This window comes from Mustela putorius, unplaced genomic scaffold (genome assembly GCF_011764305.1).
Source record: "Mustela putorius furo isolate JIRA1106 unplaced genomic scaffold, ASM1176430v1.1 tig00003845_pilon_pilon_pilon, whole genome shotgun sequence".
Lineage (NCBI taxonomy): Eukaryota > Metazoa > Chordata > Mammalia > Carnivora > Mustelidae > Mustela > Mustela putorius.
In genome coordinates this window covers 21,585,128-21,607,202 of record NW_025421998.1, presented here as the reverse complement: position 1 = coordinate 21,607,202, position 22,075 = coordinate 21,585,128, and the positions used below count along the sequence as shown (strand labels likewise).

Sequence of the window (22,075 nt, the reverse complement as noted above, 5' to 3'; positions counted from 1 at the left end):
TTTAAAAGATCAGGGGTTCTTGGGTGGTTCAATAAGTTAAGTGTCTGCCTTCAGCTCACATCATGATCCCAGGGTCCCAGGACTGAGCCCTGCATTGGGCTCCCTGCTCAGCGGGAAGCCTGCTTCTCCCTCTCCTTCTGCCTGCTGCTCCCGCTCCTTCTGTGCTCTCTCAGTCAAATAAATAGATAAAAATCTTTTTAAAAAAGAAAAGAAAAAGATCAAACTGTGAAGAATGGATTCTAGCCTTCTTAAAAATAAAATTCATAATCTGGATGTAATATAGATCTAACAGTGACTCTTTTGTGAAACTGTAAAATGTCTCCATAAGTGAGTCTACCTCTGGTTGGGAATTTCAGGCTCAATTCTAGAGGATGAAATGCTTCACTTATCAGCATGAACATGGAAAAAATGGTTGTTTTCACACTGCATGATAGAAATGGGCACAGAAACCGAGTTTGTCATCTTTTAAAAATGCAGGATCTAAGGCATAGAGTGTAAGACCCAACTAAAATTGTCAAAGAGCATACATAAGGAAAGGTTAGAAATAATGTCATGAAGTTCATAAATATGATTTCACAATAGATAATTGTGTTACTGAATTGCCTTGGTGGTAACTGAGACTAGAAGGAAACATTTACTCTAGAGCTGAAAGTTTAACAAGGGTTCATGATTCATAGGCAACGTGTAATGATACGGAAAAAATTCCAAACATGGAAATTCTAGGACATTCCAAGGGAAGTAAGAACTTTCACCAAGTGAACTTAATGTGGAAGGGGGTCAGCATGAGGAAACAATTAGGTGTTTGTGTGGGTGTGCGCAGGGAACCACAGTGACCGTGGTTATTAACCTATTTGATTCTTGTTGCCTCTATGACACTACCTACTGGTTTGGTCTTATCCTGATAAATGGCTGCCTTTGGGGGCCACAACTTGAAAGCATGAACTTGAAAGCATAAACCTTGCCATCCTTGTCTCCTACACACACTCTCCCTTTCTCTGCTAGAAATAAACAAGATGACCATTTGAAACAGTTTTCAAATGCAACTGAGTTCTCAACAATGCTTTGTCACTCACTGTTGTTTGACTTTTCCCCTTGGTTGTTAGGTATATGGGAAAGCTTTAGCTTTAGCTTTCCCATATACCTAACTAAGTCACCAAACAGAATTAAATTACCTGAACCCATCCTCTATGTCAACGGACCCATTTATCTGCAGTCACACCTACCCTTAACTTCTTTTCCCAAATCTCAAAAATGAAGTCCTCCTTTCGTCTTGGTTAGGGCAAACCTATCCACCTGTGTTTTCAAATATATTCTCTCCTAGCTTGTCCTAGATGTTAAAGCATCGGCTATACCTTTCTTTCCGTTATACTCTCTATTTCTCCGTCTTAATTGGCTCAGCCTAATATTGTAGTCAAGTACATCACAAGTGAACTTTGATTTGTATTCCAGCCCTACTACTTTTTTTTTTTAATTCCAGTGTAATTAGGGTACAATGTTACATTAGTCTCAGGTGTACAGTATAGTGACTCAACAATCCTATACATTACTCACTACTTATCATGATAAGTGTACTCTTAATCCCCTTCACCTATTTCCCCTATCTCCCCACCCATCTCCCTTCTGGTAACCACCAGTTTTCTATATTTGAGTCTATATTTTCGTTTGTCTCTTTTTCTTTGTTTTGACCAGCTCTACTACTAATTCACTTTGTAACTTGGAGTCATATTTAATCAGTCTGTGCCTCAGTTTCATCAGCTGTAAAAGACAAAAGTCAACCAAACTTCATAAGTCTGTAGTGAAAACTAAATGAATAATTATAAGTAAGGTTTTGGTATAGTGTCAAGTACACAAATAAGAGCTTAATAAATGGCAGGTATTTTATTTTTATCATCATTGACATTATCCTCAATCTACAAATTTGCTCAAGTCTTTCTCATTTAAAACAAACAAACAAACAAACAAAATCCACCTTGGATGCTATGCTCCTATCTCTGTCTCCTTCACTCTCATTTCAGCTTTTCTCAAAGAAGTCATCTCAGCTCTGTATCTCCACTCTCTTACCTTCCAGTCCCTCACCAGTTCATAGTCATTGGTTTGTTAGCACTTGACCAAACTGATTAATTCACAGATGACTTTCTCATTTCTCTGGCTGATTTTGAGATTTTTCTCTTAACCCCTGTCTTCCAGTACTTTGTGTATGATTTATCTGGGTATTGTTTGCTTCTGCCTGAGATCTGTCTACAGTGTTGGATCTGTGAGTTCATAGTTTTCATCACATTTGGAAAAATTTCAAATGTTGGTTTTTCAAATATTTTTTCTGTCCCCCCTCCTCTCCTTCTGCAACTAATTATTCATATGTTTGGCCACTTGATGTCCACAGATCACTGCTGTTGTCTTGATTTTTATTTTACACTCCTTTTTCTTTGTTTCATTTTGAATAGTATCTATTGTTACATCTTAAAAATCCACGAAACTCTTTTTCTTCTAGTGTTTATCTGCTGTTAATCCCATCCAGTGGATTTTTTATCTCAAATACTGGATTTTCATCTTTGGAAGTTTGATTTGAACCTTTTTACAGCTTTCTCTTTTCTCATTATGTTTATGCTTCCTTCCACCTTTTTTCCTAATATTCAAAATCTCTGTATCTGTTCCGATGTCCTTGTCTATTAATTCTATTTCTGTTCCACTTCATTGTTTGATTCTTCTCCTCATTATAGGTCATATTTTCCTGCTTCTTTGCATGCTAGACATTGCCAATTTTATACTATTGGGAGATGGATTTTTTTTAATATTCCTTTAAATATTTTGGGACATTGTGAGTCATAGTTGTTACTTGGAAACAGTTCGATCCTTCCAAGGCTTTGTTTGTGATCTTTGTTAGGAAGTCCAGAACGATCTTTTGTCTAGGGCTAATTTGGCAGCACTACTGAGTCAATACCTTTGTACTCAGTGCCCACACATTAGGAGGTTTTTGTATTCTGATTGGTGGCAACGTGAACTATTAGCTCTGTGTGAGTTTCAGGTGTGGTTCCACCCCTTCCTCTCTGGGAGTCCTGTCTCCAGCCGCAGCAGTATCCTAACAAGCATGCACGGATCAGGATTCCTCTGCAGATCTCTGGAGCTTCTGCCCTCTGACACTCTTCCCTCTCCTCACCTATCTGTTTTTGCCAACTTGGCCTCCCTGAATCCCCAAACGTGTCATCACAAATCAGCAAGACCACCTGGGTCTGTTTGGGTTCCCCTCCCTATGCTATCCCTTGGAAACTCTGAGTTGTACGATGGCACAATTATAGATCTCCATTCACCATATACCCCCAGAGATTACTGTCCTGTGCAGTCTATTGTCCAAAGTCTGAAAACCACTGTTTCATCTAATTTGATTTTAGTTGTTTAAGGTAGGAGGATGTATCTGGGTCCTATTACTTCATCTTAGTTGGAAATGGAGTCCCAGTGACCTCTTAATTATTATATTCAAATGACATTTCTCTGTCCTTAGGTTACTTGATAATTTTATAACTTTTATTACTACTGACCTATTTATAGTTCATCATTCTCGGTACTCTCTCCTCTTCCAGGTCCTGTAATACATAGTCTCACAGTCGTCTCTCTTACTTTTCCGTTTTCTTTTCTGGTCCTCCCTTTAAAAGCCGGTGCCATCCAGGATTTGGTCCTTATATTTTCCCTTTTTATATTATTTACTTTCCCCAGGGCCTCTTATTCACTCCCAGATTCTAACAGCTTTGTAAGAAAACAACTTTTTCAGTTCTGCAGGCTGTTGGAACAGCTAGAACTTTTTTTGGTCCACGAACTTGTAAGACTATGGGAGTTAGGGTTAGAGAGTAATAAACGTTTTTGTCCAACACCTGGAATACATGAAATTGTTTTAATACAGTATCAGTGTTCAGGTATTGTGATCATTTTTTTAGACAGAAACTTCTCATGTGGCATTTTATCCTTTAATAAACAAAATATGTAATTCTTTATGGAGCATATGCAAGAGATAAGTAACCACTTACCCCAACTTCAAGTCTTGTCTCCTTTGAATATGCCCCTCTGTGCTGCCAGCAAAACACAATTTTCACCTTGTTTAAGCCCTTCAAAGGATCCCATCATCTTCAGGAATAACTCTAGGTCCCTTAACATGGGCTTTCATTAGACAAGGGCTTTCATTATCTGGCAGCTACCACCCTCTCCAAACTGGTCTCCTCCCTTTCTAAAACTCCTATAACCATTTCAGTTCTGTGTCACCGCCTGCGCTGGGCAGAATGATGCTCTTCCCTTTGACCCCAAAGGTGTCACATCTTAATCCCCTGTGACATACCTAGTGATATGTTACTTTACATGGCAGAAGGAACTTTGCTGATGTGATTAAGAGTATGGACCCTGAGATGCAGAGATCATTGTGGATTACCTGACTGGCCCAATCATAGGAGTACTTAAAGCAGAAGACCTTTCCTGGCCAAATTAGAGAGATGAAATAGAAGGAGGAGGAAAGATTGCAAGTTTGAGAAGGAGTTGGCCTACTAGAGGAAGGGGGTCATGGGACAAGGAATGTCTGTAGCCTCTAGAAGCTAGAAAAGGAAAAGAACCAGATACTGTGGCAGAGCCTCCAGAAAAGAATGCAGTCCTGTCTACACCTTGATTTTAGCTCGGTGAGAACCCTGTTGAACTTACAACCTACAGAATTATAAGATCATAAATTTTTGCTGTTTAAGCCACCAAATTTGTGGTAATTGGTTAGGAGAGCAGTAGAGAATGAGACAGTTCCCAACCCTACCACGTCTTCCTGATCTTCAATTCCTTTTCTCTCTTGTCTGCTTGGAGAACTCCTATTCACCCTTCAAAACATCTCAGTGGTCATCACCTGATACCTCCAGGCAGAATCACTTATTTTCCTCTATTTTTAGTTGCATCTATTACAGTACACATTGTACACTACTATCAAAATATGTTTTAACATGTTTTTCCCTCTAGGTTGTGTATTTTTTGGTGATGGAAACAATACCTTACTCGTCTTTTTTTTTTCCTTTTTAAAAAATTTTTTTATTTTTTATAAACATATAATGTATTATTAGCCCCAGGGGTACAGGTCCATGAGTCACCAGGTTTACACACTTCACAGCACTCACCATAGCACATACCCTCTCCAATGTCCATAACCCCACCACCCTCTCCCACCCCCCTGCCCCCAGCAACCCTGTTTGTTTTGTGAGATTAAGAGTCTCTTATGTTTTGTTTCCCCCATCCATCCATCTTGTTTCATTTATTCTTTTCCTACCCCTCAAACCCCCCACATTGCATCTCTACTTCCTCATATCAGATAGATCATAGGATAGTTGTCTTTCTCTGCTTGACTTATTTCGCTAAGCATGATACCCTCTAGTTCCATCCACGTTGTCGCAAATGGCAAGATTTCATTTCTTTTGATGGCTGCATAGTATTCCATTGTGTATATATACCACCTCTTCTTTATCCATTCATCTGTTGATGGACATCTAGGTTCTTTCCATAGTTTGGCTGTTGTGGACATTGCTATTATAAACATTCAGGTGCACATGCCCCTTTGGATCATTACGTTTGTATCTTTAGGGTAAATACCCAGTAGTGCAATTGCTGGGTCATAGAGTAGTTCAATTTTCAACTTTTTGAGGAACCTCCTTGCTGTTTTCCAGAGTGGTTGAACCAGCTTGCATTCCCACCAAAGTGTAGAAGGGTTCCCCTTTCTCCGCATCCTCGCCAGCATCTGTCATTTCCTGACTTGTTAATTTTAGCCATTCTGACTGGTGTGAGGTGATATCTCATTGTGGTTTTGATTTGTATTTCCCTGATGCCGAGTGATATGGAGCATTTTTCACGTGTCTGTTGTCCATCTGGATGTCTTCTTTGCAGAAATGTCTGTTCATGTCTTCTGTCCATTTCTTGATTGGATTATTTGTTCTTTGGGTGTTGAGTTTGATAAGCTCTTTATAGATTTTGGATACTAACCCTTTATCTGATATGTCATTTGCAAATTTCTCCCATTCTGTCAGTTGTCTTTTGGTTTTGTTAACTGTTTCCTTTGCTGTGCAAAAGCTTTTGATCCTGATGAAATCCTAATAGTTCATTATTGCCCTTGCTTCCCATGGCTTTGGCAATGTTCCTAGGAAGAAGTTGCTGCGGCTACCTTACTCATCTTTGAGCCCCAGCACATGGCTTGGTATCTCGTAAGGGCTCGATAACGTTTGCTAACCTGTTCCTGATCTAAGCTTATCTTAAAACAAATGATACAGTTGTAAAAACTCTTGTTCATTCACTTACTTGTCAGAGAAAGTGGGTATAAAAGAGGAATTAGGGCAAGATAACTTGGCCTGAAGATAGACTCAAAAGAGCAGAGAATGTGACATACAAAACCAGCTCCCTCACCCACAGCTTCTCTTCTCCCTTCTGTGTGGTTGGCAAGGCACATAGGTTGAGCAGAGTCTTATTCCTCCTCTGGTGGCTTACCCCAGGAATTCAAGGGAGAGGCTCCAAGGGACAAACAGGACCTCCCAAGAGTTAAGGTATCAATTGCAGTGGACATTGTGGATGAGTAATGTGATTGCTTAGCTATGTAAGACTTCAAATTTAAGTTATAATAATTTTAAGATAAGATGTGCAGCCAAATTTAAAAAAAAAAGCATGCCTCAGCATGTACATGCTAGAGGGTAGCATTCCTTTAAAACATTCAGATTTGTCCCACTGAAGCTGCAATTGCTTGGAACTTTATCAATCATTTGTCCCTCATTTAAAATTTTGCCCCTTCCCTTCCAAAGATCACGAGGAGGAATGGTAGCAGGTTGGAGCAGCGATAAGCCTGGGAGGCAGGAAATGAGCCAGACTGAAACCCACATGCTTCCTCAAGAGCTTCAGAGGGTGAACAAATGACAAAGAGCAAAGAACTTAACAGGGCCAAAGACATGAGGGGCTGTCACATAAGGGTCAGAACAGAATCAGAGTCAGGAAACAGCCAGGTTAAAACTAGTAAATGACTAACATCACAAAATAGGAGCCAGAAGAGTAGGGATCAGGGGCAGGGGTGGCATGGGCCCAGAAAGCATTGTGTTGCCAGTGGACTCTGACCAATCAGCTTTCAGTCTTTCACATGCAGAGTCCCACCTCGAGTGCACCTTTAATGATCTTGAGTGGGTTTAGGCAGTGAGAACTTCTGAAAAGCCAGGTCCTTAAGGGCCAGGGCATTTCTCACATAAGGATTGTAAATGTATGAAGGTCACATCCACAGCTGACCATCGTTCATCTCACTTCATAGTTCACAGACCAAAGCCCTGCCCTGACCCTGTCCTCCCGGGGCTGGCTCCCTGGACCCGGCTGATCTCTCTGCTGCTGAGCAGGTATGGGCACCCACCATCAGGCCTCCTCTGGTGTGTCCACAGCACTGCCCCTCCCAGCTGGCTGCCAGCCAGAGACCCCCAGCTCTGGGCCAGGAGGTGATAGGGAAGGGATATAACTTCTCTCCACAACAAAGAAACTTGGGACTTCTGGAGTCCACCTTCCTGTTTTGAAGATGCTTCTGCCCACAGGGCTCTTGCCAGTATTCACAGCAGCGCCCTCCACTTCCCCTTCTGGCAGGCAGATTGTGGGGGACAATAAAGTCTTTCACTGCTGATTGCAGAAGTGTTCTTTAAAAAAGAACAAAAACCCCAAGCTTGAATTTCCCCATTGATACCATAAAATGGAAACTTGGGAGCAGAATATGGGGATGTTTGAGCTCCACTCTTGCTTTTTGCTTTTTTTTTTTTTCAAGAACATTTTTTACTTGATCCATACTTCAGAATACATGGTTCTAAAAGATATACATATAAAACATTTCATCCAAGAAAAATAGAATTACACATTTTCCTCAAGTACACATAGAAGAATCCCCTGGTTAAATCACATAAAAAGAGACATAAAATTTAAGAAGACTGAAATCATACCAAACATATTTTCCATCCACAATGGTACAAAACTAAAGATTAGTTTAATGAAACAAAGATGGAAAGTCATATGAAATATTTAATGTGAGTATTAAACAACACACATTGCACAAGCAATGGGTCAAATAAGAAATTGAACAGCAAATCAAAATAGGTCTGTTTTGTTTTGTCTCAAAACAAAAGAGAGGGGCACCTGGGTGGCTCAGAGGGTTAAGCCTCTGTCTTTGGCTCAGGTCATGATCTCAGGGTCCTTGGATCGAGCCCCACATCAGGCTCTCACCTGCTTCCCACCCTCTCTCTGCTTGCCTCTCTGCCTACTTGTGATCTCTCTCTGTCAAATAAATAAATAAAATCTTAAAAAAAAAAGAGAGAAAGAAAACACAATATTCTAAAAATATGGAATGCAGCAAAAACAGATATTAGATTAAAATTTATTCTATAAATATTTGTATTAAAAAGAGTTCAAATAAACAACATCATACCATAAGGAACCAGAAAAAGGAGAAACTTAGCTGAAATTTAGTAGAGGAAGGAAATAACAAAGAAAAATCAGAAATAAATAGAGACCAGAGTAAACAGTAACAAAACATCAAAAGTAATGACCAGTTTTTCCAAAATAATAAACAAAATTGGCAATATTTTAACTATATTAACTAGGAAAGAAAGAGAGAAGACTCAAAAACCAAAGGGAGAGATGAAGAGAAAACAGAACAACAGATACCATAGAAACACACAGTGTGATAACAGATGACTATAAACAATTCTATACCAACAAATCAGATAACTTAGGGGAAAAAAAAGTAATTTCTAAAAACACACAAGTTATCAAGATTGAATTAAGAATCTTGCTTGAATCCAAGAAATAGAACATCTTCTTAGACCAATAACAAGGATGAAAGTTGAGTTAGGAATCAAAATCTCTCAGCACAGAAAAGCCCAAGACCACAAGTTTTCACTGGTGAATTCTACCAAACATTTAAAAAAATAATAATTAATGACAATATTAATCAAAATGTTACAAACGGGAACAGAGGGAACTCATTCAAAATCATTCTGTGAGGCCAGTATTACCCTGATATCAAAGCAGGATAAAGACAATACGAGAACAAAAAAAATCTAGTTTGTCTGAAATAAGTATTACTACTTCAGCTTTCTTTTGACATACATTTGTGTTATAAATGTCTCTCCACCCCCACACCTCCCACTTTCAATATGCAGGTGTCTTTTGGTCTAAAATGAGTCTCTCGTAAGTTCTACTCTTGTTAGTTCACTGGTAAGGGGGCTTTAAATCCTGGCAGCATATTTGGACCAGCCATTTCATTTTTGTTCAATTTATTCCAAGTATTTTATCTTTTTTGATTCCATTATAAATGGAATTGTTTTCACAATTGCATTTTTAGATTGTTTATGGCTAGAGTGCAGAAGCCATTCAATGTTGTTCACTAAAATTATTAACCATGAAAATAGAAGACAGCCCTCATCACCCTGCATTTTTATGTGTTCTATCAATGTTTAAATTAGGGCAGAATATCTTTGACCCTCTTCTTCATTTGATGTATCCTGACCATCTAGAACAGGCTGATACTAAAGTACAAACAAGTATTTAATGAATGAGGTCACTATATCTCATAACCTTCCTCAAAGTATACACCTTTTCAGAGTTGAAGTCTTGCTCACATGTCTATCTACCAGACAAAAAGTTCTCTGGAGGCAGGGATCACTTTAGTGCCCCAAGAACCTTGCATAGTACATGGCACATGGCAGGTGCTCAGCACGTGTCTGAAGAACCAAAAAGTCTCTAGCATGGTGGGGGTGTGACATGAAGGACTGACTATCTCACAAAAGGAAATTTCAACATACAGCTTTCCCTCTCACATACATGTGTGAATTGGGCCTAATGGTCACCAAGGACATCACCAAAAGAAAATAAAGAGGTCAGTCTAGGAGGGACACCAGCAGCCTGGGGGATGTTTGTGTGTGTGTGCATGTGTGCATGTAGGTAAGAGGACATAAACTTGATATTGATTATGGGAAATTTATGGATTGATTGACTACATGTGGATAATATACAATACAATATTCATTGTCTCTACAGTTGGGAATGAGATATTAGGCGCTTTTGAATAGAAAATTTGTTCAGACATTTTCTCCTGGCCCCTTGCCATCCAGGGGAAGTCTGCAACTCAATGTGATCTATCTCTAAGGATGCATTACTCAGCCTGTAGCTAATACTAATACCTTCAGTAGGTTGATGGGCTTAACTGAAGTACCAGAGAGATTCAAATCCATAATTAAAGCAGAAAACCCAATATTAGAATATTTGAATCCTAAGAAGAACTCTTTAAAGGGCAAGATAATAGAATTTTTTATAACTAAATGAGTGTCATTAAGTGTTACATTTAAACATAAGGTTAGATCCTAAGCATCTTCTTAGTGTATCTACTAATATGAAACATTAAGTCACCTTATAAATTTCTTGAAATACTGCAGTTGAATGGTAACAGATGGACAGCTATTACCCATGGCAATTATAAAACAAATTATCTTGGAATTTCTTCAGAAAAGGGTGGAATATTCAAAAATTAACACAGTTTCCCAAGAAATCTGGCTTCTATGATATTTGGAGATGTATTTTGTTAGCTTGTTTTAGTTTTGAAAAAAGGAAAGAAAACCATGTAATACCACAAGTATAATTCTAACTTTCTTCACTTGATACCAACTTTGATACCAAGCAAAGTAAAAAGAAATGAAAAAAAAAAAGTTAAAAAAATAAAGATTGTAGCAAATATTTCACCAAACACAGCTGTTTCTAGTTCACTAAGTCAACTATTACAAAATATTTTAATGTCCCTCTGGCAAACACAAATAGCCTCATTTCATAGAAATACCACATTTCCAGTTATTCCTGATAGTTTGTAACAGTTTAAGGATATGCAACCATTTCTATAAATTTCTCCTTTCATCCTCCCTTCCTTCCTTTCTTCCTCTTTCTTTCTTTTTTCATTACTACAGATTTCTGTTTCAGTAAAAGAGGATAAGACCCTACCTAATCTTTAAACAGGTGTGAGATAGACCTTAGTCCGTGTAATAAGAGCATAGTTCACAACTGCAAACTAGTAGTCAATAATATAAATACATTCTGCAGATGGTTTTACTACGCACTATTTAAAAACAAAATTAGAAAATTACCTGGCAACATTTAAAAATTGGTAGATTTTACATAAAAATGGGATTTTCAGCTTCTCTTTAAAAATTACTAGATTTGATGACACTGGATTCATACTCCAACATTACAACAATCAACTGGCATTTAGCAGAGGCTGACTTTCAGAGATACTTAAAGAGGCTGACCCTTTTAAAAGGAGCACTGTCTGCCTCACCCATTCCATGTATGGCTCATGTCCTAACACCTTGGCTGTTTCACTTATTTATGTTGCTTTTATGGATATTATAGGCATTTGAGATTAGGACTCTGTACATATTTTATGTTATATGTATATGACATATTCCTAGAGATAGAAAATAATTAAGAGAATAGGTCCATTTATAAAACTCTTTTTTTTTTTAAAGATTTTATTTATTTATTTGACAGACAGAGATCACAAGCAGGCAGAGAGGCAGGCAGAGAGAGAGGAGGAAGCAGGCTCCCTGCTGAGTAGAGAGCCCCGATGTGGGGCTCGATCCCAGGACCCTGAGATCACAACCTGGGCTGAAGGCAGAGGCTTTAACCCACTGAGCCACCCAGGCGCCCCCATTTATAAAACTCTTGTGCAAACATTTTGGAGTATCATATTCCTTGGGATTGTATATGTCTCTTTTGCCTATCTGTGTACCTCCCAGAGCACAAGGGTGTATGACAGCATCATCTGAGTTTAAGAATTTGACCCATAAGGGCGCCTGGGTGTCTCAGTTGGTTAAGCATCTCCCTTCGACTAGGTCATGATTTCAGAGTCTAGGGATCAAGCCCCCACATCAGGCTCCCTACTTAACAGGAAGTCTGCTTCTGTCTCTGCTCCTCTCCCTGCTCATGCGCATGCTCCCTCCCTCTCCGAAATAAATAGAATTTTTTAAAAAAAGAACTAAACAGTTTAAAATTTGAGACTGTTTTTCCATTTTGTCTCCTGATAAAGTTATCAAATAAACACGAATCTGATAGTTTTTTGACTAATGGACATATTTAAAAATTATTTAAACTTAAATATTTTATCATTTGGAGGCTGAAATGAATTTTCATTTCAATAGAACACCATGGAACAAAAAAATAAGCTAAAAAGATTATGAAAACACTATGAAAAATTGTCAGCTAAATTTTGTTGGGACTGAAAAACAGGAAACATTCTGTTAACACAAAGGACTTAAAAAAAAAAACCTACAAACATTATCCTTGTAGTTAACTATCCCTTTGGTTCTGTGCTTTATGAGATTTGACAAAACCAAGCCAAACCAAACAAAACAAAGCCCTGTAATTTGTAAGTGGAGTGCAGATACATTCTTAACAACTTACTCTAGTAGTTAACTTTTCAGTAGAGGTTTGGGCGAAATAGAAAGTGAGCATCCAGTAATCTAGTCAAATGAGAGAATTATTTCCAGGCAAGTCAGACACCAGCACACTAGGCATTCCAAGAGAGGAGTTAAAGGGACGAAAATAATTTATTTAGAAATAGCAAAGTTTGGGGCACCTGGGTGGCTCAGTCAGTTGGGCATCGGACTCTTGGTTTCAGCTCAGGTCATGATCTCAGGGTCATGGGATCCATCCCCAAGTTGGGTTCCACGCTCAGCAGGAAGTCTGCTTGAGATTCTCTCTCTCCCTCTGCCCTTCCCCCTGCTTGCACGATTTCTCTCAATAAATTAATAAATAAGATCTTTTTTAAAAAGTAGCAGCATAAATTATAACTTGCAGTAAGTTGCAAGACTGGATGTTCCTTTAATGTATGCACTCCCATCACTATAGCCCAAGGTCTGTCCCATGTGGAGCTCACGAAGACTTAAGTGAAAGAAACAGTACGTGTGACTGCTTAGCAAATAGCAGTCTTTCAATAAATATTTACTAATAAATGAGCCATTCCTGAAATGAATTTATTCAATATATATTTACCAAATGAATGAACACACAGAGTACAAATTAGTCACTCTTCTTTTATCTCTTATTGAAAGTAATGCTTACCATTTATTTATTCATCTATTGAGAGATGGCTATGTGTTATGTTTTGTGCATATTATACCTCATCTAACCCTCACAATCACCCTATAAATAAGTATTACAATCCAAAATTTCACCCAGGCAGGCCATAAGATGTCTTTTAAAAAAAAATAATTCTTTTAGGGTGCCTGGGTGGCTCAGTTGGTTAGGCGACTGCCTTTGGCTCAAGTCATGATCCTGGAGTCCCAGGATCCTGGAGTCTGCTTCTCCTGTTGACCTCTCTACTCTCATGCTCTCTCTCTCTCTCTCTCTCTCAAATAAATAAATAAAATCTTTTAAAAAAATAATTCTTTTAAAAATTTAAACTCTAGGGTGCCTGGGTGGCTCAGTGGGTTAAGCTGCTGCCTTCGGCTCAGGTCATGATCTCCTCATAGGATTGAGTCCCACATTGGGCTCTCTGCTCAGCAGGGAGCCTGCTTCCTCCTCTCTCTCTCTCTGCCTGCCTCTCTGCCTACTTGTGATCTCTCTCTGTCAAAAAAAAAAAAAAAAATCTTTAATTAAAAAAAAAAAATTTAAACTCTAAGCCAGGCAACACAAATAATCATAGAAAGACAAATGGGAAAAAATTATGGATACAGATTAGTATTTATTGGAGATAACTGTCTGAATCGTTTTCCTGTACAACAAGGCATGTGAATACAGTACATTTGGGAACTCCCAATTATATTGAAATACCTAAAGGAACTGTGTTGCTTTCTAAAACCTCAGAAGCATTATATTAGGAAAGTTTTAGTATGGGCAAGTTATATTTTGGTGGCATTTTTCTATAGTCTAGCAACAAATTAAGAGTACTATACAAGTCAATCCAGAATTAGCTAGAAAAGCTAGTCTGGAAATTGGATGACCTGAGCAGCCTTGGTCAGAGCTGGACAGATCATTTAGCTTTTCCTAGATCTGTTCACTCATCTGTAAAATGAACGGATTGGTCTTGATCACATGAAACATCATTTCCTGAGGTTTTGTGGGACTGTGAAAATCTTGCAATACCTGTTTAACATTAAAGTTCCTTTAGTAAACTCTAAGCCCTATTTATTCTGAATATTTTGTATTAATGACTAGAATACATGTTTAGTATATTCACCTTCCACCTGACAATGTTATTTTGCTATTTGCTGTAGTACTGGTTTTGAAAACTCAAGGAATTAGAAGGAATTAAGTTGTTAGGAAAGTGAATGTTTCCACAACAAAACTACTTTAAACATTTGGAAATTGGATATGCTGGCTAAAAATTCACACTGTTTAAAGTTAAGCTGTTTGGAACTTGTATGTCCTAAAAGTTTATTTAACTTTGCTGAAGGGCAATATGATAATATAATCTGATGACTAGAGACACAACTAAGGCCACTGTCAAAATGATGGAGAAGGCATTTATTTTTCATGCCCTGATGCTCTGATTCCAATCTTATCCTATAACTTTGTTCTTTCAGTATCCATTCCAGGGGGAAAAAATCCTATAAAATTGGATTTACAAAAAAAAAAAAAAAAAAAATTGGATTTACATATGGATTTATTACCATCATTAAAAAAAGGATCATGGTACAGCTCCTACCTACCATGATTCAATTTTGCTCTCTTTTCCCCCCTCTAGTCTTTTTTCTTTGTTTCTTTGTCTGTTGTCTTTACCCCACCACCTCTATCTCACAGGGCTCCACTTCATTCCACTATATTTCAATCTTCTATGTTTGGGTAGGAATGAGAGGGAAAAATTTTAGAAGATGGGCACATAATAAGCAGCAGATGTTAGCTATTTGTGGAGCGGTGAATAAATGCAAGTTAAACGTGGCCTAGATTCTCCAAGTCAAGGCAAGGTCCCCTTCTGGTGCCTGCCTTAGAAAGGAGAAATGTAAAATCCCCCCACTCTATTTACTGCTTCTCCCTCCTGACTGCCACTTACACTACAGAAGCGAAAATATAAAAAGGAGGGGAAAATAGGAAAGGAGCAAATGTAAAAAGAAGAAAGTTTTAATATATTTACTCTTGTGTTTTTATGTTTTCAGTACTACAGCTATGTCTCTATTCTGTGTATTCTGCAGAATTTAGAATTTACTGAATTGACGAAGCCTACACTCCTTAACTTTGAGGACTAGGGAAGCTACATAGGCCGTTTGTATGGGATTAGGTTTCTTTTAAAAATACCTTTTATTCCAAACACTTTTTCTGCTTTGTAAATGAAGATCTTAGAGTGGTGGTCATCAGGGAGATGGGTTAAGAACCAAAGAAATAAACCTCATAAAGGAGAGAAAGAGCAAGTTCTCTTCTCCACCCAGATAGCATATATTTCAAATAGCACGATTATTTACAGACACTATTCATCCTTTTGGTCTAATTTGGAAAAAAATGACTTGAAAAGTGACCATTTCAGGAATAGCAAAAGAAGAGGCCAATGCCATGGCATAGTGGGAGGGAAATGAGGGGTACAAGAAAGTCCTGGTGTGGCCCTAGGCCAGACATGCTGCATCTGCCCAGGGCTGGTTCTGGCTTGGAACAGGTTCCGCTACAACTTAAAGCTCCACCAAGTGAGTAAATTGTCTGTTTTTTCACCCTTGATATCCCCAAGCCAGTACAGAGCACCATTCAATAAATGCAAAATAAGTATTCATTGACTGGATGAATAGCTAAAACAAAGTAGATCTTTATAGTTTTCCATTGGAATTAGTGATTTAATTAAAGGATAGTCTGTTTTTTGGGTTTTTGTTTTTGTTTTTGTTTTTACATTTTGAGGCTTGGCTGTGCTCTCATATGGCTTCTAATGAATAACATTCAGAATCATAAACCGTTACAGCTGAAAGGAGACTTAGCGATCTCTAACTTGACTCTCTCATATTACAGATATGGAAATTAAAGCTGACTTAAGTGGCAAGAAAGTGGACGTTTCCTCAGTAAGCACATGAGTTCCAAGACTACCATCCTAAGGTTCTTTTCACTGTTATCACATCATGTTATTTTTGAGATGATCCTGGTAATGAAGGAAGATTTAGTTTATATTTACATGTGACTGACAAAACTGTTGTATGTCTCCTCTTCTTTTTGTGCAGCAACAATGGTTGCAACTAAACTTTGTATCAGTTGTCAAAAGACATGCCAAATCATTGATACATGCAAACATAATAAAAATAACTTTGTATTAAATATACAAGCAGAGGAGAGCTTTGATAAATAGTGGATACTTAAAATAAGGAGCGGGCAGGTTTACATCTATTGATAATGATCATGAAGTGTTTTCCTCTACCCTGAGAGATTTTCACTGAAAAGAACAGGAAATGACTCAAATCATAGATATTATCAAATGAGAAACAGAAAAGAAATAAACTAAGTAAGATACTGTGGTCCCTCAGAATGCTACACTGTACATGCTTAAAAAGATTTCTTAAGAACTTGGGAGACCTAGCAGTGAATTGCAGCGTTTACTCTTTACAACATTTAACCCATTTCATAAATTTTCTTTACTTACCAGCACAGTGGGTATCACCTTTAAGTTTACCTTTATAGAGAGTTCACATGCTGTCATTTGTATTTCATAAAAGAAACTCGAGTCTTTTAAAAACGAGTCTCAGGGTAAAGACAGATTTAAAAGACATGAATTCAGCATGAAATTATTCAGTTAGCATGGAATTAGTTTAATATTTTCACTTTTCCATAATAATTTAATTCTTTAAGATGCACACTATTCTGATGAATGAATTAAATTATTAAAATAAATCTTTTGCTAAATTGTATGTTAACTTACATTTATAGACATTTTAACATATATGACATATAGGATATATTATATAGCTTATAATGTATATTCACACAATATGTTATATATAATATACATTTGTATATATATATAAAATTTTTAAATGGCAAATAAACCAATACCCCCAAGGAATGCAAGTGCTGAAGCTGGTAGAACCAAATTAACCATCTCAGCTTAGAAGGAACAGACATTTCCAAGAATTTAAAGCTATGGATTTTGTAACAACATACATTCAGTCCTCATTATTCATGGATTATGTGTTTACAAATTCACCTACTCATTAAAATTTGTTTGTAACCTCAAGATAATACTCAGAGATAATACTTTGGGGATCATTTGTAGACATCCCTAGAATGGTGACATTTTGAGTTGTCCAACGCACAGCTGAGCTCAAAGGCGACACTCTTCTGTTTGCTTCAGTTATACTGTAAACAAATTTCCTTTCTGTGGTCTAAGGGCCACATTTTCCACAGTTTTGTGCTTTTTGTTGGTGATTTCACTGTTGAAAGGGGACTCTGAGCTTAGTGTTAAAGGGCTGCCTAGTGTTCCTAAGTACAAGAAAGTTGTGACGCACCTTATGGAGACAATACTTGTGTTAGATAAGATCCCTTTGGCCATGAATTATAGTTCTGTTGTTCATGAGTTCTATGTAAATGAGTCAACAATATAAAATAAGATGTTTTAAAACAGAAACACTTTTAAAACAAGATCATGTATTGATTGGTTGACAAAAATACTATGACCAGAGGCTCACAGAAACCTAACCCACTATGTCCCTTGGAAGCAACGGTTCAGTATTTGCTAATTCAGGGTTTGCAGTGATTTTATAGGAAATAACTACCAGAAACCTCTCAATGAGAGACAAAGAGAATGTGCAGAAAGTCCTGATCTGAAACAAAAAAAGAAAGACATGATATGATTTTCATGATTTCTTTACTATGTTTTTATTATTTGTTTTGTTTCAGGAATAAAAAAAGAAAGAAGATCAATTTTTGATAAAGAAATAAAAATAAATACATTTTGTTTCTCCAACATTGGTTATATGAAGTTTTCTAAGTCTCTGGAAATCAGATGATAGCAAAATTAGATGTCATGCCCCATGGATCTCTTGGATCCATCATGATCCCTGGCTTGGTATGGGGTACCTGGTAAAAAGAGATTCTCTTGATAGATAATGACTTATGGACATCTCAAGACTCTCATGGGATATTCTAATTTCATAAAATTTTAGCTGAGGAGCCTTGAGTACCCCACTGAAGATCTGGGCCATTAGCACATGAAATAACTATATATTCTGTAGTCTCGTAAAGAGCGGACCCTTGGTTGTTTCTCTCCTCTACTTCTTTAGAACCAGAACCCTTAAGGATTCACATAATGGATCTTTGATAGTAGGTCCACACTGGAGGGATTTCTAGTCTGCATTTATGCTAGTGAGGTACTTGCAAGACAGACCAAAGAAACTATCAACTATTATTCTAGTTTTAAACAAAATCAGGAAATTCTTGATCTCTCTATGGGTTGCTGAAATCAGGGTATTGTTTAAGGTTCTTTCTGTGAAATTTATAATGAACTAGGATTAAGACCCTAAGGAATATTAAAATAAACATTATTTACTGTTGACATTTCAAATCAAGTAGTTTAAAAAGTGAATGTTTTAAGTTCTTTATTATCCTAAAAGGACATATTCCCTAAGGTATAATCAAATGCTCTTGAATTTAATAAATCAGAAACTGAAATATGTTAATAAATATAATATCTATGAAAATATCTCAATGCTATAAATAATGATTGTCATAGTAACTTCCTTTGAAACAAATAGATACATTAAGTGTTTCCTTTAAAAAAAAAACCTGCATTAGAGGAAATGGAAATTTACTTTTGAAATCTGACCCAAATATGGTAAATGCAGATCCTCCCTTAAATATACTTTGAATAAGAAAACAATAAAGAAGTCAATACATTCTGAATTTAGACTGGTGCAATTAATTTTCATATGTGGCTTATAGAAATTCCATTATTTGTTGGTGCTAAATAATTTGTTTAGATCTGAAAAACGAATCTGTAAACGTGCATAATGTGTCAGTTCTGAGTTGAAGGCAGATGTGGGGACGAAGGGAAGATTCTGACGCTGACATGTAGAATCAGAGGTTGATACTCAAGTCAGGGTAGATGGGGCATGAGAAAATACAGAAAGACTTTCCAGCAAAAGGGAGGAGGCAAAAGGTAAAGGTAGATGATGGCAATTCCACAGGTGCTGAGGACAAAACGTCAGCTCTTCAAATTTTTGATTATCTGGGAGCATTCTGCTTGAAATCTTCTCTCCTAGTCTTTGCAACAATACACTCTTCCGGTTCTTGTCTTATTTCTTTGACCATCCTCTGGGTTCCTGTGGTTTCAAGTTGATTTCCACGTGTATTCTGGGATGATTTCATACCAAGATGTCCAACTGTTTGGTAGACATTTCTATTTAACGGCTTGTTAATGTATTCAGAACAGAACTGGTACTCCCACACTCTCTCCAACCTACTGCTCACTCCCTATTCTCATTGCCACATTACTTAACTTCAACCAGGGTCATATTTCATAATTCTCCATTTCCCTCCATTTCTGACCAGTGATCTATCTATAACTCCTTGGTAATAATGTCTGCAACCCCTTTACCACCCTTCCTGCTGTCACACTAATACCTCTCACATAGAACTCCCATTTCCTATTGATTTCTAGTTGAAGACCCCTTCCTAAAAATGGCCCTGGGGTTGATGAAGGGAAGGTTCCTATTGTTAACTAACATTTGAAAAATGCAGCATACATCACTTTCCTCTTGGCCAGCCATAAGCCACTTTAGCATATAACTGATATTTCTCAGATCCGTTTGTCCTGAAAGTATTCATCAGCATCTAGTTACTCATGTTCCAGGAAACACAATTTGGGAAACAAGAACTTGGACTATTTAAATGTCCTCTAAACTGTTCTCTTGCCTAATCTTTCCCTTTCCACTACATCAAGTATTACATCAATTATTTTATTGATAGATTAATTTCTCTAAAGTGCTTAATGGGTTATATTATTCCCTTGGTCAAAAACCTTCAGTGGCTCCCCATTGATCTAAGCAGTGGTTAAGCACCAGGCTCCCCCACAACCTAGTACCAATACACCTCTCCCGTATTACTTTCCCCCTACGTGGCAGTGTGGCATGGGAGAAAAGACATGAACTTTGGAGTCAGATCCAGGTTCAAATTCCAACTCTATCTCTCAAAAACTGTACAACAGGCAAGTATTTAAAGCTTTAAGCCCCTTCTCTGCTCACCTACAAGTGCTCATGGTAACTGTAGAGATGGGAGGAGGTAGTGACCTAGTATTGGTGAAAGCTTCTCGAATACTTGTAGCACATCCTCTCTGGCCCCAGGGGTTATAAACTCATTAGTCAGGTTGAACCTCTTTCATGTAGTCACTTAGTGTCTGTCTGCAGTAAGTGACTAGTGATTTTTTTTTTTAATTAAGAACCCAGACAATCATCCAACAGTGTCACTGATAACTAACAAAGCAGTTCTCTGCCTTTATCTCGGGAATTGTTTATGGGTCCTCAGTGGACAGGAACCAGTTCCCACAGCACATCTAAGCTTTTTCAGTGGAGCCATGCCGTGACCCGTGGCTAGGTGGGGCTGCAGAGCCCAAGAATCGGGCAGCGGTGCTTGGAAAGCAAAAACTTGATTCAAAGAGATGAAACACAGCCCATGGCAAGAGTCAGAGGGCTGAACTTTTGTTAGATTCGGAAACTTTTTAAAGTGCTTATGATTTACTTCAGAGTCCAACGGGAAGAAAATACAAGGTCCTCAACAGCCCTGCCTAAGAAGGAAAAAAGGGATTTTAGTTTGATTTGTTCACTAGTGTAAACTAAGTGCCTGAAGAGTGTCTCGCATGTCAAGGTTGCTCAGTTAATATATGGTGGCTGGAGGGATGGAGGGATGGGGGATGAACGAATGAATAAATGAATGAGGCCAGGACATGCATTTTATATATGATCTAGCACAGGGCTGAATAAATATAGAAGGTCCTTAATAAATAATTAACTGGGTAAATATATAGATTGTACCCTAGCCAGTTAAGGGTGTTTAGTAATGTACTTAAACTAAATATTATTCCTATATCTTTCTACTTTATGAAATATTTTTATGTATTATCTATACTATCATCATTCTCTTTCTTTTAAAATAATCTATCCAGTCACCTACGTCTCCCTTTACAACGAGAGAGCGTCACAGCTTAAGCGTCACAGCTTAAAAGCACATGAGAAGAGAAAACAAAATTAAGAGATTAATTAGATATTTTTAGTCAGAAAGTTAAAAGATTTTGTCTAAATTGGTTTGACTGCATTGAATGGAATGAAGAATAACAAACTTCATTTTTTAAAAAAGTTGGGGGGCGCCTGGGTGGCTCAGTGGGTTAAAGCCTCTGCCTTCAGCTCAGGTCATGATCCCAGGGTCCTGGGATTGAGCCCTGCGTTGGGCTCTCTGCTCAGCGGGGAGCCTGCTTCCTCCTCTCTCTCTGCCTGCTGCTCTGTCTACTTGTGATCTGTCTGTCAAATAAATAAAATCTTTTCAAATAAATAAAAAAATAAAGTTGGAAGAAGATGGAGGAAAATGAGGCATAACGTGTGCAGAACATGTTTGACAAATTTGTTGGGAAAGAATGCTACTTGTAACACCATATTTGATACACACTTCGCCCAAAGTTTTTATAATTATCATTCTCGTATGAGGGAAAAACAGCCAGATACCCCCCCTCACAGCTATAGGAACCCAGGCTCAGTAAAGGTAATGATCTATCCCTCCAATAAGAGGTAGAGCCAGGGATGGAATCCAGGTCTTCGGAGTAAATACAATTGCCAAAGTGTAAAGCGAGCCTGCCAGATTTAGAGAACATGGAGAATTAGGGTGAAGAGTGTACCTGGCTGGAATGAAGGGGATATAGAGAAATGTCACAGGACATCAAGTTAAAGAAATAAGTAGGAGATAGATTATAGGGTACCTTAAGTAATGCAATAAAGAATTGGGATTTTTATCAATATCAATTATTTTGGAATCATTTTTAAAGCCAAAAATTCCTTTTTAAAATAAGAAACCTTATGAGATGTCAAGATGCAAAACAAATTAAAAGTAGGTGGTTTCTCCAACTGAAGCTATT

General features: G+C 37.7%; 1 protein-coding gene across 5 annotated transcripts in view; it reads right to left on the bottom strand.

The window, feature by feature from the left end:
* CCDC146 (coiled-coil domain containing 146) overlaps nt 1-22,075 on the bottom strand; it is a 120,087-nt gene that overhangs the window by 45,309 nt on the left and 52,703 nt on the right. The window lies entirely within an intron of this gene.